General features: G+C 38.3%; 1 pseudogene; it reads left to right on the forward strand.

Annotated features, from left to right (window-relative positions):
* Nucleotides 1–22,691: 22,691 nt before the first annotated feature.
* LOC116538106 lies at nucleotides 22,692–24,342 on the forward strand (annotated as a pseudogene).
* The last annotated feature ends 334 nt before the right edge of the window (nucleotides 24,343–24,676 follow it).

The following is a 24,676-nucleotide window of genomic DNA, read 5'->3' on the forward strand; positions in this document are numbered from 1 at the left end:
GAGAATTTAATTAAGTGACTCTACATACAGATCAGGTAGGGGATCACAAATAATGCTGAAACTCTGAGGGACTAGCAAAAGTGGAAAACTGTTACCATCCATAGACCTGAAGGAACAAGCAGAGGGAATAAAGCCTGGGAAGTAAGCAAGCTAAAAAATTGAGACCAGTACACATAAATGTCATTGTAGAGGTGCACAGTTCCTACTAGAACTGAGGCACTGAGACAACATGGAGACAGCTAGGAGATAAGCACATTGACCTGTCTCTGTCAGAAACTCCTGCTGTAGATGCAAATTAGTGAACTCAATCAGGACCCAGAGGGCCAAGGGACCCTGATGATGTAGGGGATCAGAACAAAGGGCTTACAGCCTGGCATAGCAGGTGAGAGATGGCTGGCAAAGCAGGTGGAAAATTGCAATGAGTGAGGACAAGTGCAGGATGATGTTTAAAAAAACCAAAAACAAAAACAACTGTGACATAACTGAAAATTTTTTCGTCTACGAGTGCTGGCTTTTCTCCTTCGATTGAATTACCTCATTGCCTTTAATTGTCTCCTACTTGTCAAAGCGGAGGCTTTAGAAATGCAATATTTCATAAATACCTTCATGTTGTTTTAATGATTTTTAGTGTAGCATCTTAGCTATTTGTTGGTTGTATTGCAAAACAAAAACAAAACAACAACAACAAAAAACCAAACTGTGTGTACTGACGTACAATATGATCTCCATTTTGCTGAAAAGGAAATTCAAAAAGCTTACAGGAGCTGAGGGCTGTCAACATCCCTATAGTGAAATCACAATTTGATACAATGCTTAGGTTAAGAAACACTGACAGCTAACACCTCAGTGCTTCCATTAAGCTCTGTAAATGTCATAGGACTAATTACAATTCACATTTAATGACCACCTAACACATCCTAGGCACTGAGCTGGGGATACAACAGCAAATAAGATCACAGAATCATAAATGTTAATCCTTTTAGAGTTCTGCCTGAACATGCCTGAAACTGTCATGCTATTGTTGAGTCATGGATTATACTTTGCCTGTTTTTATAATAATGGAAATCCAGAGTTTACTAACTTGCTTCAGTAATCCCCTCTTTTATATTTTAGATCCTTCCATGATATCATCATAACTCCTCTTTTCCACCTCTTCCTTCTTCCCCTACCCCATCTGCCTGCCCAGAAATGTGAAAGTCAGGATTTTCAAAGGCAGCACTGCCCAACTCAAGAATCAGTGCAGGCTGGGCGTGGTGGTTTATGCTTGTAACCCCAGCACTTTGAGAGGCACACAGGCGGGAAGATCACTGAGCTCAGAAGTTTGAGATCAGCCTGGGCAATATAGTGAGACCTTGTCTCTACAAAGTATAAAAATGTTAGCCAGTTTTGGTGGTGCACACCTATAGTCCCAGTTACTTGGGAAGCTGAGGAAGGAAGATTGTTTATGCCTGGGAGATTGAGCTGAGTTGTGATTGTGCCATTGTACTCCAGCCTGGGCAACAGAGTGAGACCCTGTCTCCAAAAAAAAAAAAAAAAAAAAAAGGAAATGTAAAAGAATTAGCATACAGAGATGAAATTGACTCCCTGACACAAAGGATTTGAGATATTTTTCTCTGAGCAACATTGGTCCTCTGATTATGACATTGTATAGTTACTTACTAAGCATTTCCATGTATCTGGTATGGAAATAAATACATTATATACAAATTTTTTGTCCTTTGTTCCTATGTGCAGACTTTGTACACATAAGTTCTGTGCTTATATTTCTGCTATTACTAAAATGATTAATGTCATAAAACTAACAAAAAGCAGATCATTGTGAATTCTAACTTTGAAAGCCCTTAGCCTGTCTGCTCAGGTCTATGTAGCTCTCATTTGTTTTACAGTATGGAAATCTGAGCATACAATAAAGCAAACATGGTTAAGTGGGAGAAAAGCCCTTGAAAAGAGGAAATAAGGCATCATGTGGCATGTGCTAGGCTAACCTTGAACGAGCTGCGTGAAGACAAATAACATTGTTAGGGGGGCAGCCCGTGAAGAGCCGCATGGCAACACTTGATATACTCCTACAGGCCATTATTCCTAAGCACATCTCTGACTCAATATTTCTTTTGTCTTCTGGCTTGGATGTTCTTTCTCTGTAAATACATTTTTTTTTTCTTTCTGTCATGTTTTTTTTTTTTTTTTTTTTTCTATGCATTTAACCAAGCTTGGATTTGGGGAGGGTTTGTTTAGTAGCTTTGGAAAAAAGGTGCATTCCATGACAAAAGTTCAGCAGTTTAGAGTCAGGAGGCGGTTTAGAAATCAACTAGTTTGACTTCCTCCTTTCACCTACCAAGAACCCACAGTCTAGCAATGCAGGAATAGAAATTACTGTGATGATCGCAATTTTCTATATACTATCTGCACTGTCTGATATTGTCTGCACTCACTGAATGTTCTTATATACTTTAAATCTGGTTAATGTGACGAAGGCTAGCAATCTTAAACTTTAAATTCAAACAGCCACATCTGAATAGAGTCTCCCATATTGGACAGTGTGGGTCTAGAATGTTCTCGTGATGTGCCCGGCCTCATATAGCTTTTAAGTGGAAGAACTCACCTTGCTGCTCAAGACTCGATTCAGTGTGTGGCTCCCTATTGATTTTCAAATACTGGAGAAAATCAGCCAATTAAACACAGAACACATAAGGTAAGAGAGAGGAGTCCACTGTCTTGACAATGACAAAACAAAATAGGAGCTACCCGAGATGATGGTGGTGGTGGGGGGGGGCGGTGCACTATTATCTTGTAATATGGGTATTCCAGTTATATTGAACAAATTGATGAGAAAAGCTTTGGTGCCTTATTTAATTTTATAAAAACAGCTGAAATGGAAGCCAACATAGTTATAGAACCATGAAAATTAGGGGGAAAGGCAAGAAAGACAAGAGGGGTTTGGTATGAGAATGCTAAATTTATATCGAGCAGAAAGTTAATAGTTAATGTCCTAAAATGTACAAGTTAAACAGCAAGGTAGCATAAATAGCCACAAAACCAGCTATGAATAGCAAAGGTTAAGGCTGTTTCTGTGTGGAGTGAGGCAGTGAGTAAGGAGAAATAGACATGCAGGGAGCTAATGCTTTTCTGTATTTTATTATTTTTGCCCATATTTGTGCTTTTTATTTTTTTTAATAAATAGCAATTTTTGCAAGCTTCATGGTTTGAAATTAAGGCAGAAAATAAACTTATCAGGTACATTTTTTTTCTCTTTTAATGGAAAGATGCTTGGAATCAACACTTAAGGCACAATTAAGTCTATCACTGCTTTCCTCTTGTACTTAGCTAGATGTTCAAAATATTTATCCACAGAATCATTTGTATTTGCCTAATACATAAAGCCAGTAATTTTGTCTGGCAATATGAGACTCTTGTTGCATTAAGTTGGATCTTCTAAATAATCATTAAATTCAATCAAAGCAAGAAAAAATAGGCTGGAATTATACAAATTCAAACACAGCTCATAACACAGTACAGTCAAAGAACAAGGACTATAAATGCAGAGCTGGTGCTGCCTGATGGAATACCCGAGGCAGAGTGTTCGTGTGCACTGGCCAGTCCAGCTATTTGTTACACAAGCCAAGAGTGAATGGGGTAGAGCCAAGAAGGAGCTCATTTATCAGAATTACAGGAAACAAGGCAGAGATGTCTAAGCAGTTAAGATCTATATTTGAGGTAGGTGTTGAAAATAATTGATATTGGGTTATAGAAAAGGGTTGAGGATAGGCAGATAACCTGCTGTAGAGTGGAAGTACAGATACTCAATGAACAGCCTCAGAGTGTCATGAGTCTATGAATCCTCACAAGACATGGCCCTCCAGGCACAAGGTTCATGGGCAGGCAAGACCAAAGTGAAGAGTGGGCCCCAACTATCCAGTGAGCGTGTAGAAAGGGCTTGTCGCACACAGTCGGACTGGTTACATCTATCCCTGTTCTGCAGAAGCTCACTGTCTGATTTTACCTTTGAGAAGGAGTAAGTGGAATACAATGGGGTATAGCACAACATAACCCCCCAGACAATAAGAAGCTAACCTTCTGACCAAGGTCAGATAGAACTGTAGACACAATGTTAAATTTATTTTTACATGTTGCCTGTACTTACCTTTAGAATCTCCATGTTCAAGTCTCATTCTCTAAAATTTCATCCGGAGCCATTTCATTTTCTTAAATATAACCCATACATTAAACCTCCTAAAAAGCCATTGTATATCTGTGGTCTACAATGGTTGCAGAGTTCTCTTCATCCAGGCCCTACCAGGGCAAAAGAAGCACAATCCCTACTATAAATGAATTCTGGAGGCAATCTCATTCCATTGTCATTCCATGCTCGATTGGCTTGCAGACAAAAGTGTTCATCCTTAGTAACTCATTCCTCCTCCCTAAGTTGACTACAGGCATACACTCTTGACAAACAAGTGTGTAGTACATTTACCTACTGGAAATTTTTAAGGATCTTCAACACCAGATTTCTTTTGCCAAAAATTTCCAAGAAAATTATAAGCTAACCCTCTATTTCTGATGGAGAGTTGGATGTCAAGGACTCCTCTCCATTTTCAGTTTCTGTAGATTCTTTCTATCACGTGTGGATCTGTTTTCTAGAAATCCCTGTGCTCTTATTCCAGGCCCATTGCTCTTGAATGATGCCAATAATTACTGCAGGTGTCCTAGTGACCTCAAAACTGATTATGCAATAATTTTTGCCTACTGTCTTTGTCTGCTCAGGCTGCCAAAACAAAGTACCATGGACTGGGTGGCTAAACCGATAAAAATTTTTTTCTCACAAACGTGGAGCCTGGAAACTACAAACCTCCAGATGTAATATACAGGCAGACTAGATTTCTGGTGAGGCCTCTCTTCCTGGCTTGTAGATGGCCACCTTCTCAGTGTCTTATCACACAGCCTTTCCTTACTGCATGCATGCTGAGGGGAAAAGAGCGCTCTCTGTTTCCTTCCTTCTCTCTCTCTCTCTTTCTATCTCTGTCTTCTTTCTCCTTCTTTGAAGAACCTACTAATCCCATTATGAGGGCCCCACCTTCCTGACCTAATATAATCCTAATTACCTCCCAATGGCTCCATCTTCGTATATAATTTATATCAGTGATTAGGGCTTCAATATATGAATGAGAAGATTCCTAGTATGTACTCAGCATGGATATGAGTATGCTCCTTGCTCATAGAACTGGTCTGCCTCAGAGTGGATCCAGATCATGTTCCCTTGATTTATTCTCTAATGCTCTGGTTAGACTAAGACATTCCCCTTGATGGGTTTTTCTCCAGCCCCTCTTAGTGTGCATGGTCTTTCATCACATCAGCCACAGGAGATGTGGTATGCATTGTGGTCTGCACAATAATTTAAGAGTATAATCACTCTTGTGCCTTCTCTAGAGTATATGTCACCTCAAATCCAGCATATATGTTTTTTCTTCCATTTCAATTACATCTGTCAGCCAGTGTGGACACTCCCTTTGTTTGCTGAGGAAATAGTACAGGGCCGGAACTCAGGCATGCTTGACAGGTGCATGGTATTGCTAATGGGAATGCCCCTACAACGGGGTGATCATGGGGCCAGCCTGCCCCAGATTTCACATGAGCTCTGAATCATGTATTTTCTATTAACTCTCTATCTGTTTATGATACTCTTCTGCACTCTGTGTTGCTTGCTTAACTTCTGGCATTCGGAATTTGGCGTTCTGACTTTGGCCATTTAGAGGTTGGCTCCAACCAGCCACAAACGCATCTGACAGTCTCATTTCTTTCAGGCCATCTCTTCAAGTGTCTTTTGAGTTGAAGCCAGAGGAAATGTAACACTGATTTTTTTTTTTTTTCTGTAATTGCTGATATGTTTAAAGATGTGATGTACATCTTCAAAATCAGATGAGAAAGGCTTCCAGCTGGCTTGGATTTCAACAGAACAATTCAAAGCTTAAGTAATGGACCCATGACACAACTCTGCTTTTTAAAGAGAAATACTAAGGAGGGAGGTAATATCTTAAAAATTGAGATAGGAAGGAAGCAGATGAGAGAGGGAGGGAGGAAGAGATGGGCAGAGAGAGAGAGAGCAAATGTTTTCATACATGAATATTTTTTTATTTCAATAATATAGGAGATGTGGAGAATTTTTTATTATTGAATCTGCCTCTGAGGTTAATCATGATTTTATATTAGTTATTGGTTAGTATACATGAGCACTTCATGTTTATCTTTAACATCAGGGAGGTTGTGATATGCTATAGATGCACTTGAAAGAACACATGTAGTTCAGGAGATTTTATAAGGAGGTTTCCAATATGGGACATTTTGGAGTCAAGAAACTTTCATCCAATTCTAAACCTTTCACTTAATAATGATATATAAACTGTGTAATCTCTCAGTGCCTTAGAATTCACATTTACCATGGAAAGGTTTGACTAAATAACACCCAAAGACTTCTAGAACTTCTAATATTCTATTCTATTCTAATCTATTCTATTCTGTTATTTGGTATTATTAAAGCTGCTAATAGATGAGAAAAATCATATAATTTATCATCAAAATGAGGACACTTCTGATATTCTCCCAAATCAGAATAAGACATAACTTTGTTAAACAAGTGACCTTTTAAATGTTTGAAAGACCACATCCAGAGACAGGATGTAATTCGGTAAGTTTTCTTGTGAACTCTGGAAACAAATGTCCATTGCTCATAGAGGATATTTTATTCACACGTATGGTATCACATCTGCACTCACTGCCCTGACAGTGATAGGAGCAGTGCCCAGAGTTTCCATTCAAGGAACTTCTTTGCTAAGAATCTTCCTTCTCCACCGTCATTTGATCCTGCCTCCCCCTCACCCATGGATCTGAGAATCTTTCCTCATGGTTCCCATAGCACCGGCCCAAACCTTCATCACAGTAATCAGTGCACCATTTGATCATTGTTCATTGTCGTGCCTGTCTCGTCCATAAAATTGAGGGCAGAATCTGATTCTTTTGTTTCTGCTGCCCCAAGATACAGGCGGCAGGGCTGACACTAGAGAGAGACAAGCGAAATGCCAAGGTTAAGTGCAGGGCCAGCACTTGCATAAACCTGAGTGACCCCCTTTCTACATTTTACTCACTAGTTACCTCACTTGCTGCACTCCAGTTAAGCCTTTATGAGTAGCGTACTTAGCATGTAATAGGTCTCTGACAAGCCAGTGACATGAAGAAGTGCTTCACTTTGGAGTCAGGCTTTGTTTTAAAATGTGGATTTAATATTCTTCAGGTACAGTGAGGCCAGCAGGCCAACAGATTAGACAACTGCTATTTGAAAGCTAGTTTGTGACTCAGAGTTTTCAAGAGAAGGTGGTATGCCCTTCCATGCAGGTGCCACACTGGGAAGCAGCAGAGTCAAGAGGCAGAGGGAGAAGGGAAAGCATGGGCAAAATGCTTTAGTGTGATTTCCACAGAGCAAAATGGGAGAGCCAGAACAAGCAGTTTTAGGATTAGCTAGTTTGAATAATTTTAGCAGGCTCAGGGGTTAAGAGGCTGTTTCTAGTTAACTGGTACCTCGCCCTGGGAAGACTAGGCAGGCAAATGGTAGCACTGAGGTAATCTGCTAAAGGAGGTGGCTGGGATATGGGCTCTGGATTGATTGGTTGGCATGAGAAAGGTACACTTGTGGGGCAGTCTTTCAGTATCTCTGGGAATTGACTAGCCAGGCAGGGACAGCCCAGTCCCTCCAGGGTCAGCAAGCCTCCCAGATGTCAAAGCATCAGAATAAAAAGACATGCTAAAAACAGGCTTCACCGACTTTGAATTTGTGCTGTTATGTACAAGCTGCATGGCCTTAGGCAAATCAACTTCTTCTATAACGTAACAACCTTATTGGGTGGTTACGTGGATTACAGCAAAGAGCCTGGTACATAGTAGGTACTCAATATTGGACAGATATTTGTCAACGATTTAAGTATGCACAGTAAAATCTCTATAACATGACTTATACATGTTGCATATTTATGCACCTACAACTAGACAAATCTCAGGCAATAAATATTTCAATTTGTGTGGAGGGGTAGCTTGCTTCATTGCTGTTTTGAAAATGACCTTCACTTTAGGCCACTTCTTTGAATATTATTCTGAATAATCCTGCAAAATAGACTAGCTGCTTCTGGCAACTTGAATCTCTCTTTGAGACTCCTGAAACCTCTAGCTTTGAACAAGGCTAAAAATAGCCCAAGTACCTTCTGTCCCTGGGGGATGGTGCTGCTACAGACTTCACAGGAGAAGCCAAGAAATACAGGGGACGACGTATGTGGATTCCAAAGAAAGTTTCTAGAACTTTCCAAAGCTTCAAGGAAAAGTTTGTTTCAGCTGCCTTGCAAGTTTCAGAAGAAGCTCTCTCTAGGCGGGTACAGTGACAGCAGCAGCAGGGAATTTTACTAGCATTAGGACACACTAAAGAGAGGCCCTAATACGGCATCCGGAAGCAGCAGCAGAAAAAGGATAAGATTTGTTGTGGAGCATTAGCTCTCCCTTGCCAACGTTTAGAGACTGGAGGTGATATAAAGCTATTAACTTCAGACCTTTGTCTCCCATACCAGGGAAAACATCAGTGAATTCTAAGAGAAGAGAATCACAAACGATGTGTTGTGCAAGCTGCAAAGAAGAGTTACTCTGTTTGCAGGAGAGACAAACAGAGCAGCTTTCTCCAGAGACTACCTGCTCTTCTCATGCTGTCATTCAGCGTAAAATAGCATTCTGATCAGGCATCCTCTGACAGTGAGGAACTTTCCCCTGGGCCTCCTTCAGGGGTTGGAGTGGGTCTTTGCCAGGAAATGTTAGGAGGCTGACACTGCTTAAACTGAAATGTGTAAGAGACTGGAGTGTGGGCAGCATAAACATGCTTTTAACGTCTCTCATTAAACATTTCTTTGGAATCTTCCATTTCATTCCCTCCTGAATGAAGCAGCTCCAATGTTCCCTGAAACAGTTACATGAGCCCCTGTACCACTGTGTCCTAGAGACTGAAGAAGCTGGTCTCTTCACTAGGTATAATTATTTTTGTGTAGCTTTGTAAGAAAGAACTAAGGTAACATGTAACTTTTGCATAACTAAGGTTAATGTAACTTTTGCATTGTCAAATTTGTTGAAAGAATATACACTATGGCACTGACCTTTGGGAAATTACTTTCCTTTATGAGAGAATTTATAACCTGTAGAAAATAGTACATGTCTTAATGTTTTCTTTTAGTCTCTTACTTTTTCACTTTTTTAAAAAATTGCATTAAGGAGGTCCAGTACATACTAAACGTCTAAGGTAAATAGCTGTGTAGTTTTCAAACAGCTTCTGTAGGTTAGACTGATATAGTCCTGAGCTGTGCCCACTGAACCTGATTAGCCTTGTGTTGTTCAAGCAAAGCTCTTAGTTAAGGTAAAAAAATAATAATAATTAAAAAAAGGAGAAGGAAGAGGTGGTAAAATAATAATATTTTGTTGCTTATTTACTGAATACCAGGTATCTCCCTGTGTTTTTTACTTATGTTCATGTTAACTTTCATCATAACTAGATGAGGTAGTTGCTATTATAATCTTTGTTTTATAGATAAAGACACTAGAACATAGAGAAGTTATGTAAATTATCCAAGTCCAAAACTACTGAGTCACCCAGAAATTGAGCCTAATTCTGACTGAAACGATTCAGTTATTTTTCTTTATTAATGATACAAGTAAACTGTTGTTAAAGTCAAATGGCACTAAAAGGGTAAAGGTGAAAACAATTCTCCCCAGTTTTCAAAGCTGCTCCACAGAAAAATACATTTTTAATGATTTTGATTTTTTCCTGATATATATCTTATTTCTAAAAATGTGATTGTATTGTCTTTTTAAGTCTAAACTTTGTATACTTTCTGTTATATATAAATTTATTTTACCTATACATGTTCCCACTCCAATTCCTCTCTTCTCATTCTCCTAATTATAATTTTTACATTATGTCTATACAAATGAAGTCTTCTGCCAAATTAAGCTATTCCTTTTTTCTTTTCCATTTTTAAAAAAATATTGGACTAATATTTGTTTATTACTTCATTCACTTATTTAACTATTACTTCTTACAAGCTTCTTTCAAATTTCCTAATAGATCTGTCAAAAGCGGAAACTCTTTATATGCTCTGTGTGTCGCTTCACCCTACCCAAAGGTCATGCTTTCTCTCTTTGTTTCAAGAGAAACCAGTTTCAGTTAGGTCTGCCCTATAACTATCATCTGAAGACCTCTTCACTGCAGTTCTGTGTTGGGTCCCATCCTTTGAGCATCCATCTCTTTATCTTTCTATGCTTATTTACTAATTTTGGTAGTGAAATATCAAAAATGCCATAACTCTAGTAATTTCTTTAAAAAGGATATGAAAAGGATGTTGAGTTGTAGGAGTTTATTATATATTATATATTTTAACAATTAACTTATCAGTTATATGGTTTTAAAATGCTTAATCCCATTCAGTAGGCTCTTTTTTTTTTTTTTTTACACTCTCTTAAGATTGTTTCCTTTGTTGCACAGAACCTTTTTAGTTTGATGTAATACCATTTGCTTATTTATTCTTTTATTGCCTGTGCTTTTGGTGTCATATTCATGGAATCATTATCAAGCCCAAGATCTTGAGGTTTTCTTTCTATGTTTTCTTCTAGGAGTTTTACAGTTTCAGGTCTTATGTTTAAGTTTTTAATCCATTTCGAGTTGACTATTGGGTATGATGTAGGATTAGGGACTAATTTCATTCATTTGCATGTAGATTTTCTATTTTCCCAGGACTGTTTGTTTAAGAGATTATCCATTCTCCAAATCTTAGCACTCTTGTCAAAGATCGGTTGACTGTATATGCATGGATTTGTTTCTAGGGTTTCTATTCTGTTTCATTGAAATATATGGCTGCCTTTATGCCAGTCCACTATTGTTTTGATCACTGTAGATGTGCCATATAATTTGAAATCAGGAAGTGTGATTCCTCCAACTTTGTTTTGTTTTCTCTGATTTGCTTGGTATTTGAAATCTTTTCTGATTTAATATGAATTGGAAAATTGTTTTTTCTATTCCTGTAAAAAACACTATTGGGATTTTGATAGGGAATTCACTGAATCTATAGATCACTTTGAGTGGTTTGAAGATTTAAAAAACACTACATCTTTGAATCGATGAACATGTGATTTTTTTTCCATTTCTTTGCATATTCTTTAATTTCTGTCAGTGTTTTGTAGTTTTCAGTAAAAGTCTTTCACCTTCTTAGGTAATTTTATTTCTAAACTTTTCTTTTTGGTGGTGCTGTAGATGGGATTGTCTTCCAAATTTTCTTTTTAGATAGTTTATGTTTAGTGTATTTTATAAAAGGAGCTAAGGACTTGAATAACATTTCTCTAAAAAAGACATGCAAATGACCAGTAGATCTATTAAAAAATGTTCAATGTCAGCAATGATCAGGAAAATGCAAATCAGTACCACAGTTACATATGACCTCATACCTGTTAGAATGGATATCATTCAAAGAGATGACAAGTGTTGGCTAGATTGTGGAGAGATCAGAACACTTGCACATTGTTCATGGGAATGAAACACGGTTTATTTGCTATGAAAAACAATATGAGTGTTTCTAAAAAAAATAGAACTGCCACATAATGCAGCAATCTTCTGTGCATTTATCCAAAAGAATTAAAATCAGGATTTCAAAGAATATTAGCACTGTCATGTTCATTGCCGAACTGTTCACTATAGCCAATATGTAGAAATAACCTAAGTGTCTACAGGGAGAATGGATAAAGAAAGTGTTGTGTATACATACAATGGGACATTAGTCAGCCTTCAGAAAAGGAAATTATGAAACATGAGACAACATACATGAACTTTGAGGACGTTATGCTACGTGAGATGAGCCAGTTACATAGACTGCATAATTCCACTTACATGAGGTATCTAAAATCGTTTCATAGAATCAAAGAGTGGAATGGTGGTTGCCGGGGAGTGGGTCTAGGGGTCAGGTGAATTACTGATTCGCAGGCGCAAAGTTGCAGCTAAGCAAGGTGAGTAAGATAGAAATATGCTATACAGTATCGTGCCTACATTCAACAATAATGGATTTTATACTTAAAACCTTGTCATAAAGGTAGATCTCATGTTAAATAGTCCTATCACAATAAAACATAATTATAAAAAGGAATATAAAAAAAAGAGATTTTTGTTGTTATTTTGTTTATTTTGAATTCTCTTTTCTTTACTCTTATATTGTTGAGTAGTTTGGCTGAGTAAAAATTCTAAGTTGAAATCAGAATTTTAAAAATGATGCATCATTTATTATTAGTTTTCTTTGCTGTTATTAAAAAATTCTATGCTCTCCTGACTCCTGCTCCCTTACATGTGACCTAACTCTTTTTCTTTAAAATATTGTAGAATCTTCTCTTTATCCTCACTATTCTGAAACATCGCTATGATGTCCATTGGGGGGGTGTATGTGTGTGTGCGTGTGTGTGTGTGTGTAGGAAGAATGTTTCTATTTTTTTGTTTTTATCTTAGAACTTTAGTTAATCCTTTCCTTCTGGTGACTTCTGTCCTTCAATACTAGAAATTTTTATTTTATTATATTTAGTAACTTCCTGCATTCGGTACTCTGCTTCTGGAATTCTTACTATTAGTTGAAACGTCTTCATTTGTTATTTAATTTTTTAAAGCATGTCTTTTCAAACTCTCTCTCTGTTGGTTGCTGTAGTTCTGCTTTTTGGGAAATCCCTGAAACTTTTTATGTTAAAAAGTTTCTAGCTTTTTTTAAGAAGGTTCTCGATATAAAATGTTAATATCGATGAAGTTTTAAAAATTATTATTTTTTAAAATAGCCTTTTACTCTTGTAATATCTTCTCTAATCTCTCATGGGACATAATAGTTTTTGTTTTAAATTTGTTTTTATTTATCTAATTTATGCTCACTGATTTCCCCCATTTCCTTTAGGTTTCCACTTTTGTTTTTGTTTTCATCTTTGGGTTTTTTATGTTGAAAACCTTTATCAATTGTTGGTGCTCTTTGACTGTCCATTTTATTTTTAAGAAGGAGAAACAAAGAAATTTACTAAAGGCTCTATGTGTAGGCACGGGACCTGTAAACTTTGTGACTTCATTCTAAGGTGATTTGGATAAGAGGAAATTTTTATTGGGAAACTATCGCTAAATGTCATAGTCTGGAGATATTTTCTTTGGGACCATTTTGTTCTTGTGGAGTGGAATCTTCTCTTTACATGGGATATGGAATGGGTTATGGTCTTAGTTTTTAGTTTTCAGCTTTGCGGGTAATCCATTGCATCTAGATCATGTCTCACCCAAACTTTCCACATGGCCTGGATCCTCAAGTCCTATGCCTGTCTCAGTTCTAAAGGTCAACAGCCCTTTCTCAGCGGTGTCTTCTGTTGCAGAAACTTTACTTACAGTTATCATCATTCTGTTAACTCTAGTTCTAATCGTCCATTTGCTTTCCAGCTTCCAAAATTTTAGTTGAAATACCAACCCCTTGCTACTATTGTCTTTTCTGCTTTTACTTTTGGTCTTCTTGGAATATTATGATGTTAAATTCGTTATTTAATTATAGTTTCTTGCAGAAAAAGAGATAAATACGTATGACTTACCAACCACATTTAACAGTAAACCTTATTGTTTCTCATTGCCTTTTAATATACATTCTCCTTTTGTCATGACATATTATCATTACAATTTGGTGTGTATTCTTCATAAGTATCATGTTTTATGTTTCTTTGATTCTTTACTCTTTAATAAGTACATACTCAGAAATATTATCTTACTTTATTCGTATAGAAATCCTTAGTACAAAGCATATTGTTCACCCTTGACAGACGGAAGAAACTACGCTCTGAGAGTTTAATTAGCATGCCCAAGATCACACAGTCAGGCTTTTAGGCTTCTCCTTTACAGAATTTTGCCTCCCATCTTCTCCAACTCTAAAGTCTAATTTTTAGCAACTCTATGAAAGAAGTAAAGGAAAGAAGGAGATGGATTTCAAGCACTTAAACAATTTTCTCCCAAAAGAAACTGCGAATTCTCAAAATAATTTTGGGGTAATTTGATAATTTTAGTACATTACATGATATACAATCACCACCACAGTGAACACTTGAGATTTGACTGTAATAACCAAATAATGTATACTGCATTGATGTCTGTAGAAACATTTAAGGAAGCAAACAATATGCTGGATGGTGAGGAGAACTCCAAAAATGAGGAGACACATTTCACATATTTAGGTGCTTTCACAATTGATGTAAGGAAGGACTGCTCTGTGGCATGAACAAAATTGACAGCCACATCTACAGGGATTTCTCTACCTCTGGACATAATTTAATGGAACTAATGCATATTTATTACAGCATGGCTCTCATTAGACAACAGCCTGGCCATTAGACATAAAATCCCTGCAAGCAACATGATCCATTTTCTACAAAGGACTTTCTCTGGCCACTGAGACCCTGCTGCAATTACACTGACAACTTCATGTGCTGTGAACTGGAGGGGTAAGAGGCAGGGGCTCTTGGCCTTCTGTAGCCCAGTCTGTCTGTGAGCCTTCTGGTGGAGTCTAAGGGGGCCTGTGTTGCTTTCCTGGAGACAGAGAACCAAGGATTGTCAGGGCTGACACCTACCTCCCACACCCCTTCTTGTCAGGTGCTCGGGCTCTGTCAGCTGAGCTCTAGCTGAGATGACAGCAGATGCCTTTTATCTGTGGAGACGGCTTGCTGGGCTGCAGAACTGGATCTGTGAAGGGTGCCCTGACACACCGTTACCAGCAGTCCCTAAACATTTGTCTCAGTCCCACCGATTGTCAGGCTTTCAAATGATTCCTCAAGTCCTTAATCAAAGAACATTCCATATCTTGCTGAGTATTTAGTTAGCCAACCAGTTGATCATGTGTGTTCTTTCTTAGGCTTTGCTTAAATAGCATCACCTCTCTTACTACTTCTCTAAATCCAGAAAGACTTAATCTGTCCTATTCTTGTTCCTTGAGTGTTCTCTTGGTACTCTAGTTCTTATTAGCCTCTGGCTTATATGATGAGGATGGTAATGGGGTTGATGTCAATGGTGCGGTTGCTAGGACCGTATATGCTTCAGAATCAGCCCTATGTTCCAGTCTTCTTTCTGGACTTCACTTGGTCAAATTACTTATCATTTTAATTTCTTCATACGTAAAAGGATGGAGACAACAATACTCTCTTTTCCAATTTGAAAGATTAAGAATAAAAATAAATTGCATAAAATGCCTGACTCTAACATTGTTTTTAGTTCCTTTCTCATTTTTGTATTATTTCCAAGTTATTTAATTTAAATTATGCTTTTTCATTACATGTAGTATTATATTTAATATGATAATCTTCCCTTTAAAAGAAACCTAACTTTGCACCTGTAGATCTTATGTAAGTGTGTGCATATGTGTGTATGCATGTGTATCTTTATGAGTTTATCCTCTAGTAGAAAAAATGCCAGTTTATGTTGACTGCTTTCTGTCATGGACCTAGGGTTGGGCTGACTCATCTCCATTTCCCCATGAGGTCCTCTTTTGGTCAGTTGTCATAATTAGTTTCAGCTAGTAGGTTATGGCTGTTGATCATAAGATCAAGCTGGGGCCATCTGAACTTATGATTTATATGCTCACCAGCCAGGGAGAAGTCTTTTGATAATTACAGCTTTATTCTCATAAACCCTGATGCTTAGGTCTCAGTGATGTGGCCTGGGAGAAGATGACTGGGTTTCTCCTGTCCACCATCAATATCAAAGAGTGGTTCTATCCAGTTATAGCCATAACTACTACTTGTCTTGCATTTTACCATTGTTATAATGCCTTCAAAGGTGCTATCTGCTGTAATCCACCCTACTGCCCTGGAGTTGGGTCACATACCCATTTTAAAGATGGTGACACTGAAGCTCAGAGGTGTATGAGACTAGCCCAAGAACAGTTGGCTGATGCCAGCCTGCATCTCAGGTTTTCTGACTCCACATGGGTGCACAGTCTTAGTCTTCTCTATGCTGCTGAAGTGGTTTGTATTTCTGGCCTTCATTTTCTCATACTAATCCAACAGGGTCAGGTTCAAAGAAACTCACAACACACTTGAAGGAAGTGAGTCACTCTCCTTGGAGCAGGGTGACCAAAAAGCATTTTACTTCGGACTATTTTCTTAGAGCTATTCATGCCTAATCCCACCCCAGGGGCATGTTTCAGAAATGTAAGGGAGGGTTATAGCTTGCAAAAGCCCTCTTCATGATTGTTATACATCACTCTAGGGGCAGCTCTCCCTCCACTCAATGCTTTTGGCCTTTTAGGAGAACATGTTTCCCCAATTACTCAAAGGCCAAGTCCTTAGAGAAAAATGTACTGCTGCGCATAGTGATTTATATTGATTCTTCCAACAAGTTGTAGAGAAGATTCATTTATCTGTTGGATAGTTGGGGGTTTAGGGGGATTCTTACATTTTACCAAAGAATACCTTTTAACCACTGAATTCTACTATTCTGTTATTTTTACCTCATCTCTTTAGGACGGTACTCTCTTGTTGACTAAGGCTGTTTGTCATTTTTTACAATATAAATATATTCTTATAATTACAAAAGGAAGTGTTCCAAGAAACCATGGCTCAGTTTGAAACGGTATAGAAGGAAACCCAGGTTCAGCTGGAGGACCAAAAGTTAGAAAGAATCCCGTACCCAGGCTTGCACCAGAGACAGGGGCCAGAAAGGCAAACTGAAGCCCCTGAAGTCCTCCAGACATCTGTGAATTTCATGTCAGGGTTTAAAGTGATAGCTGGTGTTTGAAGCCTGTGTCCATGGATACAGCAAGGATGTGAGACATCAATGAATTGGCCAGGGAACTCCTGATAGCCTGGACCAGAAGCCAGTAACAGTTTACACTATCCTTATTAAGAAAGTAAGTTGGGAGATCACCCCAGCTGGTGTCCTGGATTCTCAGTGGGTGTTGAGTTTTACAGCTTAAGTAAAGCCCAGCATCCAAGCCCCATAGGCATTTGCCAGCTAGATTTCTCAGGGATGCTTTTATCCATTTTGTTCACGGATAGCCTCTGTGAGATGGTGTGTATGAGGAATCATGGAGCTGCATTCTAAACATGCAACCTTTACGTGACCAATAAATATACCTGCTTGTCTGAGGCCAAAATTGGTCTCAGTGGATGTAATTGAAGTTGCTTTGTGGTTTTAATTTTTCATCACTTTTTTTTTTTCAGTATGGCTGGCACTTACAGATAGTTTTAGTTGTATCTGACTTTGGGTCTTTAAGGGAGAGAAGAAAAGAAATGATTCCATTTTACTTTTGCTGCATAAATGAGAGCTGGAACTTTGGGAATGTGTTAAGCGATAATGTCAGACAGCACTTGTTTCCTAAAAAGGCATTGCTGGAACAACAGCAAAACAAAACTATCGTAATGGAAGCCTGGGGTGACTTTAAGAAAGTGCTATGCGGGTGTTAAAGAGTTTTGTTACCTGTGGTTTGAATGAGCAGTAAAATACAAAAACTTGCTGTTACCAATTCCCCAATCTGTGTCTGTTATTAACTGGGTTGTTCACAAAGACACATCTGTAGCCCAGCCCTTTACTGCTCCATTTATGTGAGTCTGAGTTCTGGCAAGCGTATTTGCAGCACAACCTCCTATGATTTTCAATAGAACCTTGTCAGGGCCTAGAAAGAAGAGCAGACATGTGTTTTTATGAAGAAATCCTAAAATATCTTGCTTTGGTGACCCACCATTCGGAGATAACCTCTTCTCCCTACAGTGCCTCATTTCCTATCTATAATAGGACCACTCAGATATGCTAATTCATTGTCTTAGAACTACACCCCAACGGGTTAAAACTTACGGAGTCCTTTAACAAAAGTCCCCTAAATACTGAGAAGCAGAGCCACAGCTCACCATTTGGGCTCAGAGGACATTGACTATAGATTCTCATCTTCTTCCTCTAGGTTATCTACTTATTGGTGTCTTCCTCGGGGGCCAGCAGTACTGGTTTCCTTTTTCCTTCTTCCTACAGTTCAGCTGCTGAGATAGCTTTTCCCTTTCATCTTGACTAATTAATTTATTTTTATAGTGTGATCGATCTAGTTTTTCATTAACCTTTCCAGAACATTGACTTATTCTTTCCTAAGAAAAACTATATTATTTCTTCTCAGGAACTTCTATGTTGTTAATTTTTCTATTTGAGATGGTTAATGTTGAATATAATAGCTATTTTTTCACGTAATTCTGAAAAAATATGCAGGAGGAAGGTGAGAGTGTTGTATAGTTCTAAACGTGGGAATTCAGATATTTGGAATTCTTCAAATAGTCTGTGTTTGCACCTGCTGGAATGCTGCTCTTCCCTCTGCAATACTCCCAACTCCTAGATTCATAGTGTCCCAGATTCTCGGACTAGATAGATTTGACAGAGGACTCCAAGCTCTGAGCGTCACAGGGTGCTGGTAAATAGCTTTTGTAATGCGAGAAGATGAGAGATACCTTCCTACCATGAGGATTTCAAAACCTTCAAAGGCAGTGTTTCTCAAATCACAAAGTACACATAATCACCTGGGGATATTATTAAAATGTAGGTTCTGCTTCAGATCCTAGGTGATTCTAATGGTGGTATTCCAGGGACCCCATTTGGAATGGTAAGGTCTAAAGTTTCATTGTCCAATATGGTAGCTACTGCCACATGTAGCCATTAAGCACTTGAAATGTAACTAGTTCAAATTCAGATGTTCGTTCTATAAATGTAAAATACACACAAGTTTTCAAAGATTCATTTTAAAAAGCATGGCTCTTCACTTTCTCATTGATATTTTACATTGATGACATGTTGATAATAGTTTGGCTATATTGAGCTTAATAAAATATACAATTAAATTAATTTTTTAGTTTCTTCTTTTTAATGATTTAAAGTAGAACTACAAAATTTTAAATTACATTTTATTGTTTTATAATTTAATCCAGTGCTTCTCAAATTTGACTATGCTTACCAATTACCCAAGATTCTTGTTGAAAGCAGATTCTGATTGCTCATTTTATGTTTCCATGGACACCGCAGCTTTAATGCTCGATTCCCTCCATTTCATTGGGTATTGATAGCATTTAGCATATTTTATAATAGCTTCTCTCAAACTTCATTGCGTTTAATAGTCACTGGTTGGCTTGCTAACCCAATGATTGCTGTTCTACCCCCAGACTATAATTGAGTAGTTCTGAATGAGGATTCAAGAATTGCTAGTCCTAACATGGTCCCAGGTGATATTGGTGCTGCTGTGTGGACCACACTTAACAGTAGCAAAACCCTAAAGCTCTTTCCTCTCTTGCCTATTCAGTAGCACTTATCATCTTCTGTCCCTCTGTTTTGCAGTATAGTCTGTGAATGTATTTTTTTTTTTTTATCTTCCCTTCTACTCACATCAATGTCCATTCATACTGTGGCAATGTCTTTTCACCCTGTGACATGGTAAAGTCCTTGAAGGGAGAGGTTGTGTCTGTTTGTCTTGGTACCACCAAAGCACCTACTTCAATAATTGGCTTGTTAAATTGAAATAAATTGGATTTAATGGAGTAATTCACCTTTTTTTCTTGTTTATTCTTTTACTAGAAGTTCTGGCAGGCACAAAATATTAAAACATTAATGAAAGAAAACAGGTATAAGAGTTGATCTGTCAATTAATCTATTGATTTACCAATTATTGGGTAGACTGTTTGCTTTCTGTTCATTTTTTATCAGTTGAACTCAAAGCATATTTTTAAACACTGAAGTGCTGATGATTAGGGCAATTAGCCCTGTTTCAGATGATAAGTTAATTGGAAGGTCAGAAAAGCACTATCAAGTACACCTAGGAAATTAAAGCTAAGATGTCATGGAAGCTCAGAGGTAGGAGAAGCTAGCCTTTAAATTATACTGATTAAAGCCTTACTACCCAAAATGTTCTCCTTAGACCAGCAGCATTAGCAGAGTGGAGGTAAGAGAACTAACACATAGCTTTTTGCCACGCAAAAAGATGAGAAATAACCTCCTACCATATGGATTTAAAAACCTTCAAAGGCAGTGTTTCTCAAATCACAAAGTGCACACAAATTACCTGTGCTATTATTAAAAGGTCGACTCTGATCCAGATCCTAGGTGATTCTGATGCTGTTAGTGTGGGGACCACATTTGGAACGATCCCTGAAACATTGTTACAAATGCATAATCTCAGGCAAAACACCTGAATATGTCAGCCAGAATCTACTTTGAACAAGGATCTTGGGTAATTGGTAAGCACGTTAAAATTTGAGAAGCACTAGATAGAAAGATAAGTTGCTATGTAAGCCTGAGGTTGACTCTGGGCTTTTTTCCTCCCTTACCCAAGAGAAGTCTCAGCATTTGGTCTAAGACAAGTCAGATGGCAGAATGGAGGAGGCGTATGCCCCACGCATATGGAAATACGTTGCACGGGGATATGCAGACCACAGCGGAGCTCCGCCAATCTGCAACAGCCTTGTTCACAAAGGACCAAATCTCTCAAAGATTTCTGGCTAGGGGAATTAAAAGAAAAAGACTCTTACTATGATGGTGAGGCTTTGGCTGTCAAGCAGCAGGATGCTGCTCCTCCTTGACAGCATGAAAGGAAGCCCAGCTCTACCAGCCTACCTGTCTGAGAACCACCTGTCACATAGGAGTAGAAAGCAGATTTACTGCCAGGATTTGGGAAAAACTGCATCCCTGCTCTCCAAAATCATGGGGATGAGATAAGTGAAGTGTGGGACTGAGCTTGCAGGGATGATGCCACCATGTAAACATCTACCTTAATTCATCATATATATATGGGTCCTCCATCTGATGAGTGGAGATTACAGATCCCAGTCCAAATAGATGTTCTTGAACATATCCTTTCAGAAATTGTTAAAAGAGTTAAATATGCTTTCCTCTGTAAGTCCTCTAATACTTTAATATGTATCTTTTCCATGCATGCAATCAGTCATATAAATAAACATTAATTGAGCAATAGCTATTTAGGCACCATTGGGGCTAAGGAAATACATATGGACAGGCAACATCTTTGACCTTGAGCTCATATTTCATGGTTCAGAGAGAGAGTGACAGAAACATTAACAGGTAGCACAGAGCTGTCAGTCATAGGACAGTGGAAAGTATACTGCCTAATATAAATACAGGTGTAATAGAAAATGATGATGATGTTAACATGTGTCTAATACTTATTACATGTCAAGAACTATGCTGAGTATTATCCATAACTAAGCTCATTTATTTTTTATCATGATCATATAAAGTAGACATTACTATTCCCATTTCTTAGGGTAAAAGAAAGCACAGAAAAGTTAAGTAGTTTACTCAAAGTCATACAGCTAGAGTGGCAGGGATAGAAAAGCTTTAAAACTGAGGCAACATTGTTTGGAAATAAGATACTGAGATCCAGAGAGAGAAAATTAAATGCACAAAATTACATTAAATTGAACATTTACTAATGGCCTGCTATTACAAGGAACGGTGCTAGATCTGGAAAGTAGCAAAGATGGATAAGACATGGTTTTATTAATCAGGAGTTCACCAATAAGACATAGAAACACACATAGGTATATGTTATGGTAAACTGTTCTAAGTTTGCTGATACATGTATGTGCAAGGCACTGAGGACGTAAAAATAAAGGATTGATTGACTCCATCTGGAGGTGGTCAAAGAAGACTTAAGAGGAGGTGATACATCAGCTGCGCTTTGAGTTGAGAATAGGAATTTGCCAGATAGAGGCATTTCAGTGAGTGGAAAAACAGATTAAAAAAAAAAAGGCAATGACATTAAAGAGCAAGGTAAGGGAGATTTCTTTATAGAATTCAATCGAGTATCTACTGTATATAAGAAGCTGTAACACCTGGCCCAAGTTGTAAAACAAGGAAAAAGTGTCCTTGGAGTCTGCAAGGAAGGTTCCTATTTCTCGTCTTTGTGCCTGGCAAGGGTGCAATGGTAGAGTCTAGTTGGACACTGCACATGCAATACAGTCTTTCATCTCTTGAGCCTCCTGATCCTGGCAAAATAATGGTAACATATTATGAACAGATAAACACATAGAGAAAAAAAACAAGACAGAATTTCAGGTGACATAGGACTAGAACAGTAATTTTAAGATAAAAAATGTGCACGGAGTGGTACCTGATTGTTATGAATGAAGATACAACCCACTCCCCCGTAGAAGGAAAGCATAGGACAGGGTAACAAGGTGCCCAATCCGAGAAAGTTTAGTGATGAGACTATTCCAATTAATGTAAATGGAATACCTTAATTGTACCTCATACAGAAGACGTCTAATGAATTGTAAAAGATATCCTCAATATTCTATATTAAATGTCATAGATTTCTTCTAAATCACATCAACTAGAAGCCGAAACTCTAAAACCAGAATAAATTCCCAGCAAACAAGAAGAAACTGATCGTCATTCTTTTTGTGATAAAATAAGAATTACATTTACCTTGTCATTCAGGTCTCAAGGAAGGACAGAAGCAAATGTACAGATCAACTATAGAAACTTACAAGACTCTAAGACTGTGCTGAATATCTATACAGAAGGTATTTTCTCTATCTGTGGACATTCACGTGTGTATATGTATGTCTTTCTGATTTACCACATTATGATTGTTATGTATTTAGTGGAATGAAGCAATTCAAATAAACAGATAGGTGCTGGGAGGGCCACGGGTGGTCGCACAAAGTCAAGTGTCCTGGGATGCTGGTGAGGAGCGATCCTGGCTTGGCCCTGACTTGGCTGAAACCTGTGGTTGCTGCCATGAGAGGAGTCTGGGACTCGGTGAAGGTTGCCCCAAGAATGCATTGGCTGGTATAAAGCAGCGTGAGGGCCTGTTAGCAATGGAAGTGCCAGTTAGGTGTCACAGAGACGGCCCAGCATGGCCATGGTGCAAAATCTCAAGTTCAAATATAAAAGAGGAAGCCAAAAGCTAGAATATTAATGCTAAACATGGGAGGACCTGAAGCCCTCGGACACATTAACAGCTTCCTTCTAAGGCTCTTTTGGACCAAGACCTCATGACACTTCCTGTTCAAAATAAGTTTACACCCATTCATTGCCAAATGCAGAAACCCCAAGATTCAAGGGCAGTACCATAGAGGTGGATCCCCCATCAAGATGAGAATTTCCAAATAGAAAGAAGGCATGGTGAAGCTGGTGGATGAGTTGTACCTCCACACAACCCCTCACAAGAACTTTATTGGATTTTAGCATGTCCATTCTTTGCCAAAAGAAGCAAATAAAGAGATGCAGAGGGATTGCCTAGAAAGGGCTATTGCTTTAATGCAGCATCCACAGCACAGCTGCTGTACCACAGGCAGCAGCTTAAATGCCATCTACAGATCCTGTAATAAAGTGGGACAGAAGCCTACAATGAAGTGGAGCACTGTCAGCAGGTGGCCCACACATTGCCTCCTCATGTACTGCTTGCTGACCACATTCTGAAAGAGCTGGACCATTTTACACTGGAGAAGAGAAGAGAGGTGGTCATTCTCTTTTCTGCTCATTCACTGCCAATGTTCCTTATCAACAGAGGAGACACTTGTCCTCAGGATTTAAGTGCCACTGTCCAAAAAGTCATAGAAAGGCTGGGTTACTGCAACCCTTACCACCTGGTATGGGAATCCAAGGTTGGTTCAATTCCCTGGTTGTATTTTCAAACAGATGCAACTTATCAGATGTCTTTCTGAGAGGGGAAAGAAGAATATCCTCTCAGTTTCGATAGCGTTTACTAATGATAACACTGAAATTCTGCTCAAGCAGAATATCAAGTACTCTCAAGTTTTAGACAATGAGTATGGAATTGAAAATATCAGAAGAACAGTCTCTTAATGAAAATCGAGTGTTCTCTAAGGCACTGGCTCACTTGGTGCACTCACATATCCAGTTAAACAAGCTGTGCTCCACAGAGTTGACTCTGAGTTGTCTGCTCTATGTAAATCCTGTCTGCAGGGAGATCAAATTCTCACCAACCAACAGCTGTGATCCCCTAAGGTGGATCCCATGGGATTTGGCACATGCCTAACCTCCAGTTCCTGCCCATGTGGACAGGTATGTTATTTAGAGACCAAGGAAGGAAGTCAAAGTCACCTTAGTGTATGTACCCCCTTTGGGCACAAATTATGTGTTTTCTTGAGGATTGTACTATAGTGATGGATTTCTATTTTTATATTACTATACAGTAAGCATTTCTATTTCCTGTCTCTAGGTATAAATTACTAATTTTGAATGTTCAGAATATATTTAATAAATGAGTTAAAAAATTTATCTTATGAGACACACACCTATTTTAAATATATATATATTGGTTTTATTGCCTAAAAACCTCGTGAAAGGATGCAGAGTTCTCTTTGTGGGCTGTCAATATGAATGGGATCTGTTTTCAGTCTTGTGCATATAACTGTAGTTATTAAAATAAACATAGTTGAGTATTTGAAATGGATTCAAAAAAGAAATGTTACTTAATCTTTTCCTAAGCCCGTGGATTACAGAATGCTAGTGAAGCAATTTGGTTACCTACAATGGCTGCTGTTGCCAGTGAAGCCACCATTCATTAGTCCTTTGATATTTGTGTGTGTCTCACTTTCCTCAGAGTAGAAGTGAATTAAG

The sequence above is a fragment of the Sapajus apella genome, unplaced genomic scaffold, assembly GCF_009761245.1.
Source record: "Sapajus apella isolate SASKATOON/1434 unplaced genomic scaffold, GSC_monkey_1.0 scaffold4, whole genome shotgun sequence".
Lineage (NCBI taxonomy): Eukaryota > Metazoa > Chordata > Mammalia > Primates > Cebidae > Sapajus > Sapajus apella.